Source organism: Oratosquilla oratoria, chromosome 10, assembly GCF_046742065.1.
Source record: "Oratosquilla oratoria isolate Oo_2021 chromosome 10, ASM4674206v1, whole genome shotgun sequence".
Taxonomy (NCBI): domain Eukaryota; kingdom Metazoa; phylum Arthropoda; class Malacostraca; order Stomatopoda; family Squillidae; genus Oratosquilla; species Oratosquilla oratoria.
The window spans coordinates 38,462,519-38,472,518 of record NC_134786.1 but is presented as its reverse complement, the minus strand read 5'-3'; positions in this window follow the sequence as shown (position 1 = coordinate 38,472,518).

Below are 10,000 nucleotides of genomic sequence, written 5' to 3'. Positions count from 1 at the left end.
GTAGAAGCGGTGTAGCGAAACTGTTGGAGATGATGTTTACAAGATGTTACTTGTCTCACGAGGAGAAATACTCATGATTCTCATTGCTCCCTACGTGTGAGTGTCCGAGAAACAGGTTTTGCGAACATAAGAACATAAGACTGAAGAAGACTGCAAGAGACCATAAGGCCTACACTAGGCAGTTCCATGTCCATTACTACCTGTCATCTCCATCCATGAAGTTGTCTAACAGTTTCTTAAAACAACTGATAGTTTCAGCGCTCACTACATGGTTACTAAGTCTATTCCATTTGTTGACCACCATATTGGTAAATCAATTCTTTCCTATTTCCTCCTTAAATCTGAATTTGCCCAATCTAAATCCATTACTCTGAGTCCTGCCCTGTTGTTTTAGTATGATGACTTTGTTTGCGTCACCCTTCTTAAAGTCATTGATCCACTTGAACACCTCTATTAGATCACGCCGCACTCTGTGTCTTTCCAGAGAGTGCAAATTAAGGTGCCTAAGCCTCTCTTCTGAGCCCATGTATGATTTTGGTCATTCTCCTCTGTACTTATTCTAGTGAATTGATGTCCATTCTATAAGACGAAGACCAAATCCGTACCGCATAGTCAAGGATGGGTCTAACTAACGCTAGATAGAGTTTGAAAATTACCTCTGCACTTCTATTCGTAACCATCCTAGCAATGAAACTTACTGCTCTATTAGCTTTATTCTTGGCGCTAATGCACTGTTTCCTGGATTTAAAGTCAAGACTCACTAGAACTCCCAAGTCTCTCTCGCACTCAGTTTTCTCTAAAAACATGTTATCTAAGCTAAATCTGTTTTCGGGGTTGTGAGCCCTACATTTAAAGAGCTGCACTTTGAGATATTGAAGTCCATTTGTCATTCTACTGACCATATGAACAATTTGTTAAGATCATCCTGCAGAATCTCAGCGTCGTCTCCTGACCTAATTAGGCGTCCTATTTTAGTGTCGTCCGCAAACTCACTAACATCACTATTCCCATTGTCCAAGTCGTTTATGTACATAATGAACAATAAGGAACCCAAAAACCGAGCCCTGGGGAACTCCACTAGAAACAATCCCCCAACTGGATTTTACATCATTTATGGTGACCTGTTGTTTTCTGTCACTGATCCAAGCTCTAATCGATTCTAACACTTTTCTTCCTATGCCATGGGCTTTGATATTATTTAGCAATCTCTGGTGGGGCACCTTGTTGAACGCTTTGTTAAAGTCAAAGTAAATAACACCATTACTATCATTGTTCTCTAACGCCTTTTATACTTTAGTGTAAAAAGATAGAAGATTAGTCACACATGACTTATCCTTGGAGAAATCATGCTGTGAGTCACTAATCAAATTATGTCTCTCGATGTGATCTATTAGTCTATTAACTATTATTAATACAAGAACTTTTACCTATAACTAATGTCAAACTGATTGGCCTGTAGTTGCATATAGACGATTTATCTCCCTTTTTGAAAGCACGAACAACATTTGCCTGCCCCCAAATTTACACTAAGCACTCGTGGAAAAATTTCGTCTGGACCCAGGGATTTTGTAGCTTTAAGTCCTTATCTAACCTCTCCTTACTCAACACCGATATAAAATATTTGTTAAACGCTTCGCTCCTTTTTTCCTCCGATTCTATCATGACATTTTCGTCGTTAAAAATTGGGCCTATCCTTTCTTTATTTTTTGTTCTGTATAGATGAAAGAAGCCCTTTGGGTTGGATCTAGCTTGTCTGGCAGCTTTAATTTCATAGTTATGTTTCGCTGTGTGTGTGTTCTTTTAAACCAGTCTAGCCATATCATTATATTTGGATCTAAGGCGTGCTTCCCCGTTTATCTATTCATTTATTTATTTATCATTATTATTTTTTTTATGACTAAGGTCCTCTTTTCATTCCGATCTCATATTTCAGCCTGTCCTTCATTCTTTTGGGATAATTACACTTCTTCCGTATTAACTTAAGCGGAATAAATTTATTTTGTGCATTTAGAATTAAGACTGTTAGGTTACTGTACATTTGATCCAAATCACTGACCGGGGTGTTGACCTCGCGCTTGTAAGTAACCTGACCCAAGGTGAGCATATTACCATTCGTGACCCGACTCCTGACCGCGTTAATGACGTCCGGACTGATCGTGTATCTTACTCGGTCACAGCCTCCTGGATTGGTCTCGTAAGTGACCAAATGTCTTAAATACCTTCTCATCTCATCAAAATTGGCTCTCCTGAAGTTCGGTACTATATCATTATTCGTACTATTTAATTCTTCCCAAATAATATTAAATCTTATTTCTTGATGATCGCTAGAGCCTAGACTATCTCCCACTTTTACGTTTTTCTTTAGGTGTTCATTATTAGTTAAAAGTAAGTCCAGAGTATTCTCTACCCTCGAAGGATCGGTAATCATTTGTATTAGGAAATTATCCTGCACCACCTTTAAGAAATTTTGTGCTTCCTGATCTCCCACTAAAATTTCCCAATCAATGTTTCTTTAATTAGAATGTCCCATGATCACACCGTTTTTATATTGGAATGCCCTGTGAATTTCATAAATCAGGCGATCAGTCTAATCAATGCTGAGACTAGGAGGTCTACATAGGACGCCAATAATAAGTTTCTTATTCTTGCCTATGATCTCCCCCCAAATAGATTTCGTACTATCCTTTTTTCTTTATCGCATTGTTGATAACACAGTTTATTGTATTTTAACGATAAGTGCTACTCCTCCTCCACTCCTACCAACCCTGTCCTTATGAAAAAACTTCATTCTATCTCGATTTCCGGAAGGAAAGGTCTATCAGCCATATTGATACAGGATTTAGTAATAGCTATGATATTAAATCTCTACGCATGCTTTACCTCGCAGCAAATAAAATCTTTTTCAAGCTTCTACTGTTTGTATAGTAAACTTTTAGTTTATCCTCCCTGATTAGGTGATTCTCATCACAATCCTCTCTGAGCTGTTTCTATTGCCTAAACTATATTCCGATACTTCCCCCCTGACTCCCACGTAAAAAAAAAAAAAAAAAAAAAAAAAAAAAACGTGCAGGATGCCTACTTCTCGCTCAAGGGATTCAGCAAGGAGCTGAAATCCTTTGGGTGACAAGTGCACCCCTGCCCTTGTATATAGATGATTTTTACAATAAAAGCGATCCAAATTGTCGACAAATACCCATCCATTATCCTTACAATGTTTTGCCAGCCTGCAATTCATTACAATAGCCCTGGAATGTCACACGCCTTCAACTCTACGCCTCGGAAGGATTTCACATACAACAGGAACCCCTCCCTTATTCCTAATCTCATCTAGTGCAAACAATTTCTCACTCCATAACTTACCTATGTCTCCCCCCCCCCGCAATCAAGCAACCTATGGGTTTTGTAGTGTTCTGTAGCCAACACGTGAAGTGTCCCCTTTAAGACTCGTGACCACCAAGCAGAGTCAAAACTATGGTAACCCCTTAGCACGACACGCATTTGATTAATTTATATTCACATAAATATATATATTCACTCCAACAACTTTATATATTTTGTAAATAAAATAAAAAATATTTCTCTATATCCTGTAACAATGATATATATGTATTGTCCAAAGGCTATAAATTATTGTATACTAAAAACAAAGAATCAAGATTTTCGCTACCAATGTTGTAAATAATATCATCGGCATTTTCAATAAACAGAGACCAGTCATGGGATTGACTTGAAATATCCTAGTTATTCGTCTGGAAGATAGCTGTTCTTTAAGGAATAGTACCAGCCGTTAGCGCTGAGCACGAATGTGTACCGCAGTGAACTTATGTTCTGACAGGTACATTCCGACAAGAACATCACCAGCCGTCGGCACAGAGTACGGAAGTGCTTATTCCAAGTGTCCCTAAGGGAATCGTACCACGGCAAATTCAATGGTGTGTTCTGACCCCCCTTTTTGAAAAAAAAACTCCCATACCTTCTCTTCCTACCACTCGTTTCAGGCTGGCCGCTTCCAACAAGGGCGACTAGTAGTGGAGCCAACATTGGTGACGCTACATTTGGGGTTAGTATGTAGCGATGTTCGTGGGCAGCTGGGTTGACCAGAGCAGTCCGGGGTGGCGGGGTTGGGCAGGCTGGGTCAGCGGGGATGGGCACGCCGGGGCGGCGCTGGGCACGCTGGTGCGGCGGGTAGGCCGGGGCTGGGTTAGCCGGGTCGGCAGGGCCGGGCTGGACGGGCAGGCCGGGGCGGCAGGGCTGAGCAGGCCGGGCTGGGCGGTCAGGCCAAGGCGGCGGAGCTGGGCTAGGCACGCCGGTGTGGCGGGGATCCGGGGCTGGCAGTCACTCTATGGTCACCAAATGTAGCGTCACCAATGTTGGCTCCACTACCAGTCACCCTTGTTGGAAGCGGCTAGCCTGAAACGAGTGGTAGGAAGAGAAGGTATGGTAGCTTTTTCAAAAAGGGGAGTCAGAACACACCATTGAGTTTGCCGTGGTATGATTCCCTTAGGCACACTTGGAATGAGCACTTCCGTACTCTGTGCCGACGGTTGGTGGTGTTCTCGTCGGAATGTACCTGTCGCGGTGTATTTACCCTTACGCACACTTAGGATGAACACATCCGTGCTCAGTGCTAACGGCTGCTACTATTCCTTAAAGAACAGCTATCTTCCAGAGGAATAACTAGGATATTTCAAGTCAATCCCATGAGTTAGTTAGAGGGCAGGATAGATAAGATGGGGGAGAGGGAGGGTTTAGTGGAAGGAAAGAATGAAATGGAAGGAAGTTAGAGTGATGATAGATGTGGGGCAGACCCACTTGCTCGGTTATTTTTATAGTCTCGTGACTGATCTCTATTTATTGAAAATACCAACAATGGTGGCGAAATTCTTGATTCTTTGTTTTTAGTATACGATAATTTATAACCTTTGTACAATACATATATATCCTTGTTATAGGATATAAAGGAATATTTTTTTATTTTATTTACAAAATAATTAGATTTGTTGGAGTGAATATATATATATATATACATATATTTATGTGAATATAAATTAATCAAATGCGTGCCGTGCTAAGGGGTGACCATAGTCTTGACTCTACTTGGTGGTCACGAGTCTTAAAGGGGACACTCAACGTGTTGACTACAGAACACTACAGTTTCACACCTTTTCTGACTATACAATCTTCTATCCTGTCTCTAACATCACCTATTCCCGCCCCGAGGAAACACACCTGGGTCATATGCTTCCTATCTTTGTCGCAGAAGGCCCTATCTAAATGCTTCACCTGGCTATCCTCTACAACCAAAATCTTACCTATGGGCAGTGACCTAACGACTGCCCTATTCTTCTTCTCTTGCATCTTCTTCGTTTCTTCTTGATGACCCGCAATAGCTTGAAAAGTTTTTGCATTCAAGTGGGCCTGGTAAGGGCTTTTTACCATATCTCTGTGTTTCGTTTGTCACCGTTTTCCACCTAGGTTCCAAACATGATTTGTCGTCCGTGTTTTGGGCCTTCGAGCGAAGTCAAGAGAGGAGTGTGAAATTTATGTTTTTCAGTGGCTCAGAGGGCACAGTGATAGTTGTAGGCCTCCTCTGTATTTACTGCTCCAGTTATCGTAATTGGAATTGGTATGGCATTTTGTTTACGATAACCAGCGTTTCTATCCTTGTGGAGGAGTCATAGATGTGGTGAAGGAGAAGTTTAAGGAGTGTAGGAGAAAGGGGGGGGGCGGTGGGAGGAAGTGGTTATGTGTGAATGATATTTTGACGTAGCCTGAAGGGATTTCTCCCCATCTTCTCATTTTCTGCATGAAGGGGCGGAGATTATGAAGTGGCCCTGCTGTGGATGTACTGTGTCTTGCTGCATTGCTTCTGACCTAGGGCAGTGGGCGGGATACAGGGATAATCCGTTATCTATTAGGTCCTAAGATGAGAGTTAGGAAAGGGTGGTAGATGGGAGTAGAATGGATGGGAATGAAATGGGAGTGGGTTTATCCCTTTTGACTTGGTGACCTCACTGGTAAGGGGGGGGAGGGTTTGGTATATGGATCGATTGGAAAACGATAAGACTGAAAGTTAAAAGTGATTTTTTTTTAGACTAGTCTCCTATCATGAAATAGTGCTGAGTGACTCTGGTCTATAGGGAAGTTACTGATGTTCCTAAAATATCGTCTGCGTAACATATGCTGTCGATATCCCAGACAGGGGAATTCCACATAAATCATGGGTAAATATATGCTGTTGATATCCCATACAGGACAATTCCATATAAAATTGAATGCTGTCGATATTCCATAAAGGGCAATTCCAAATAAAACCTGGGTATGGGCATGCTGTCCATATACTTGTACTATAGAGGGTAATTCAAAATAAAATTAGGTAAGATCATGCTGTTCATATCCCATAAAGAGCAATTCCAGATAAAATTGGGTAAAGGAATGTTGTTATCCCATAAAGGGCAATTCCAGATAAAACTTGGGTAAGGACATTTATAGAGGTCAATTTTAGATAAAACCTGGGTTAGGATATGCAGTTGATATGCCATAAAGAGCAGTTTCTGATAAAACCGGGCTAAAATTACAGAAGCACTGAGGCACTTGGATTCTGGGGTTGACGAAATAATCTGAGGTTTTCTGATATTTGTTTTAATCCTGAAATGGAGACCAGGGGGTGGAGACAGGAGAGAGTAACAAAAGGACCCCTAGGAGACACATATACGTCCTCCAGTGGAGATTTCCCAGGAGACTTACCGTCTCATCAAGGAAAAAGACGCGTCCTGCACTGTATAACAGACGAATAACGTCACAAAATAATTTCAAACTTCTGCTTATCAACTCCATCAAGAGATCGAAATATACAACTCTATAGGGCATGTACAGAACACAGCACGTTGACCGCTGTGATAAAATGTCTACAAATTTTATTTCCCAAACTGGACTATAACCAAAGAGTGTTGAGTGACAAGAAATAATATGTACCCAAAAACATAAGAATTTTTTTTCCCGAATAAAAGCATACAACCAGATCCAATTGAGACGAATATAATAGTAATTACATAAACATTCACGCATCTTTACAGGGACACATACACATGCACATACACATGCACATGTACATACATATGCACATACATATAGGCATACACACATACATATATAAACACACACACGGATATATATATATTATATATATTATACATATTTCATATACATATATATATATATATATATATATATATATATATATATATATATATATATATTGCTATGAAGGTAAGACAGATGAGTGGAAAAGGTGGTAGAGAAACGCGGGTTGGAGCGAGAACACTATATTCCTGACGTTTCGACTACAAGTCTTCTTCAGAGTGACAGACAACGTATGTATACAGTATATATACTCTCCTTACGGCTCATCCGGCTGGACGTCTCAGAATGTCGCATGCTGATTGGCCCGATACTCCCTCCTCCATAACCAATCTGGCGGCTGCAAATGACAGATTGACAAATCCTTCTCTGTGGTTGCTGACCTTTCCCAGTGTTATGCATGCGGACTCGACCAGCTTTCTCATTTTCCTCTCTATTCAGTATATATATATATATATATATATATATATATATATATATATATATATATATATATGTATATATTATTTGGATGATGGAGAACATAAACACAGGGGAAGGCTCGGAACCCTAAACACTCTAACGTTTCGTTCGCGTAGAACTTCTTCAGAGAGTGTATGTAGAACTGCAATTGAAGTTTATGTACTAAATCTAATTATCTTTTCGGACACTTGGGAAAGGTCATTTTTCTGGCGTGTTTTAGAATTAAAATACTAGTTTCTTTAGCTAAATTGATAAACCCTCCTCGATGATTCGATGAATTATTAGTTGAAATATATGCTGACGTTAGCGTCTTGCCCTCGTGATTTTCGACGCACGGGTCAGGGTTCGTATCCCATGGCGGAGCTTCTAAAAATGTTCAATCTGTCTTAAGAAACATACAACTTGTCGGAAGGCGCGCCTAATACAGGATTAGATGAAATTGAGATTAGATCTTCCAATGTTACGTGAAGCGTGGTCGGGGACTAGTACAGTCCTTTTGAACCATCACAGGTAGCATGGTCGCTAACGTCTTGCCCTCGTGATTTTCGACGCACGGGTCAGGGTTCGTATCCCATGGCGGAGCTTCTAAAAATGTTCAATCTGTCTTAAGAAACATACAACTTGTCGGAAGGCGCGCCTAATACGGGATTAGATGAAATTGAGATTAGATCTTCCAATGTTACGTGAAGCGTGGTCGGGGACTAGTACAGTCCTTTTGAACCATCACAGGTAGCATGGTCGCTAACGTTTTGCCCTCGTGATTTTCGACGCACGGGTCAGGGTTCGTATCCCATGGCGGAGCTTCTAAAAATGTTCAATCTGTCTTAAGAAACATACATATGTATGTATACTGTATATATATGTATATATACATATATGTATGTATATATATATATATATATATATGAATATGTATATATATATATGCATGAGAAATCACATAAACTCGTGATTCTAAGTATGCGGAGAAACCACCAAGGAAAAAGATAAACTGATGACCAAGTGCCTTCGTCTATTCAGACATCCTCAGGGTACATAGAAATGAAAAAGGACACAAGAATATATACACATAGTATAAGGTCAGGAAGGGAACCGGGAAAGGTTATGAGGCTATATTGTCGACCTGACCCGTTCGCGGTAGTGGACGTTTAGGCCACTACCTTTTTCACAATAAAATTGTCTAGTTTGTACATACAATAACTTAAATTTAAGTTATTGACAAATGTATCTTTGATCAGACTGGATTCTATTATATTTCTAGTAAAAAAAAAAAAAAAAGTCATATTTGACTAGAAATATAATAGAATCCAGTCTGATCAAAGATACATTTGTCAATAACTTAAATCTAAGTCATGGTATGTACAAACTGGATAATTTTATTGTGAAAAAGGTAGTGGTCCAAACGTCCGCTGCCGCGAACAGGTCAAGTCGATAATAAAGTCTCACAACCTTTCCCGGTTCCCTTCCTAACCTTATACTGGTGTATATATTCTTGTGCCCTTTTTCTTTTCTATGTACCCTGAGGATGTCTGAATAAAAGAAAGCGCTTGATCATCAGTTTATCTGTTTCCTTGGTGTTTTTCCGCATATATATATATTATATATATATATATATATATATATATATATATATATATATATATATATACATATACATAAGCATACGCATACATTCACAGTGTATGTATATCATATATATATATATATATACATATATATATATATATATACATATATGTATATATATATATATATATAATATAAATATATATATATATACATACATGCATAAGCATACATATACATTCACACACACACACACACACACACACACACACACACACACACACACACACACACACACACACACACACACACACACACACACACACACACACACACACACACACATACACACACACACAGAAATGATCGATAGAGAGTACTTGTTAAACTGGGACAAGAGAAGCACAAGAGGACATGGAAAGAAAATAAAAAAACATAGCTACAGAAGAGATCTGAAGAAAAACAGTTTTCCACATAGAGTGGTGGACACTTGGAACAAACTGGACAATGAAATAGTGTGCGTAAAAATAATTGATGAGTTTAGGAGCAAACTAGACACTGCGAGATACAAAGGCGGGACACCGCGAGCGTAGCTCCCCTTCCCGTAAAATACAACTAGGTAAATACTAGGTAAACACACACACACACACACACACACACACACACACACACACACACACACACACACACACACACACACACACACACACACACACACACACACACACACACACACACACACACACACACACACACTCGGTGGCGCAGTTGGTAGAACGATGAACTACTAGCATGGTGGTGCGCGTAGTGCTTGGTTCGAATCCTGCCCAGG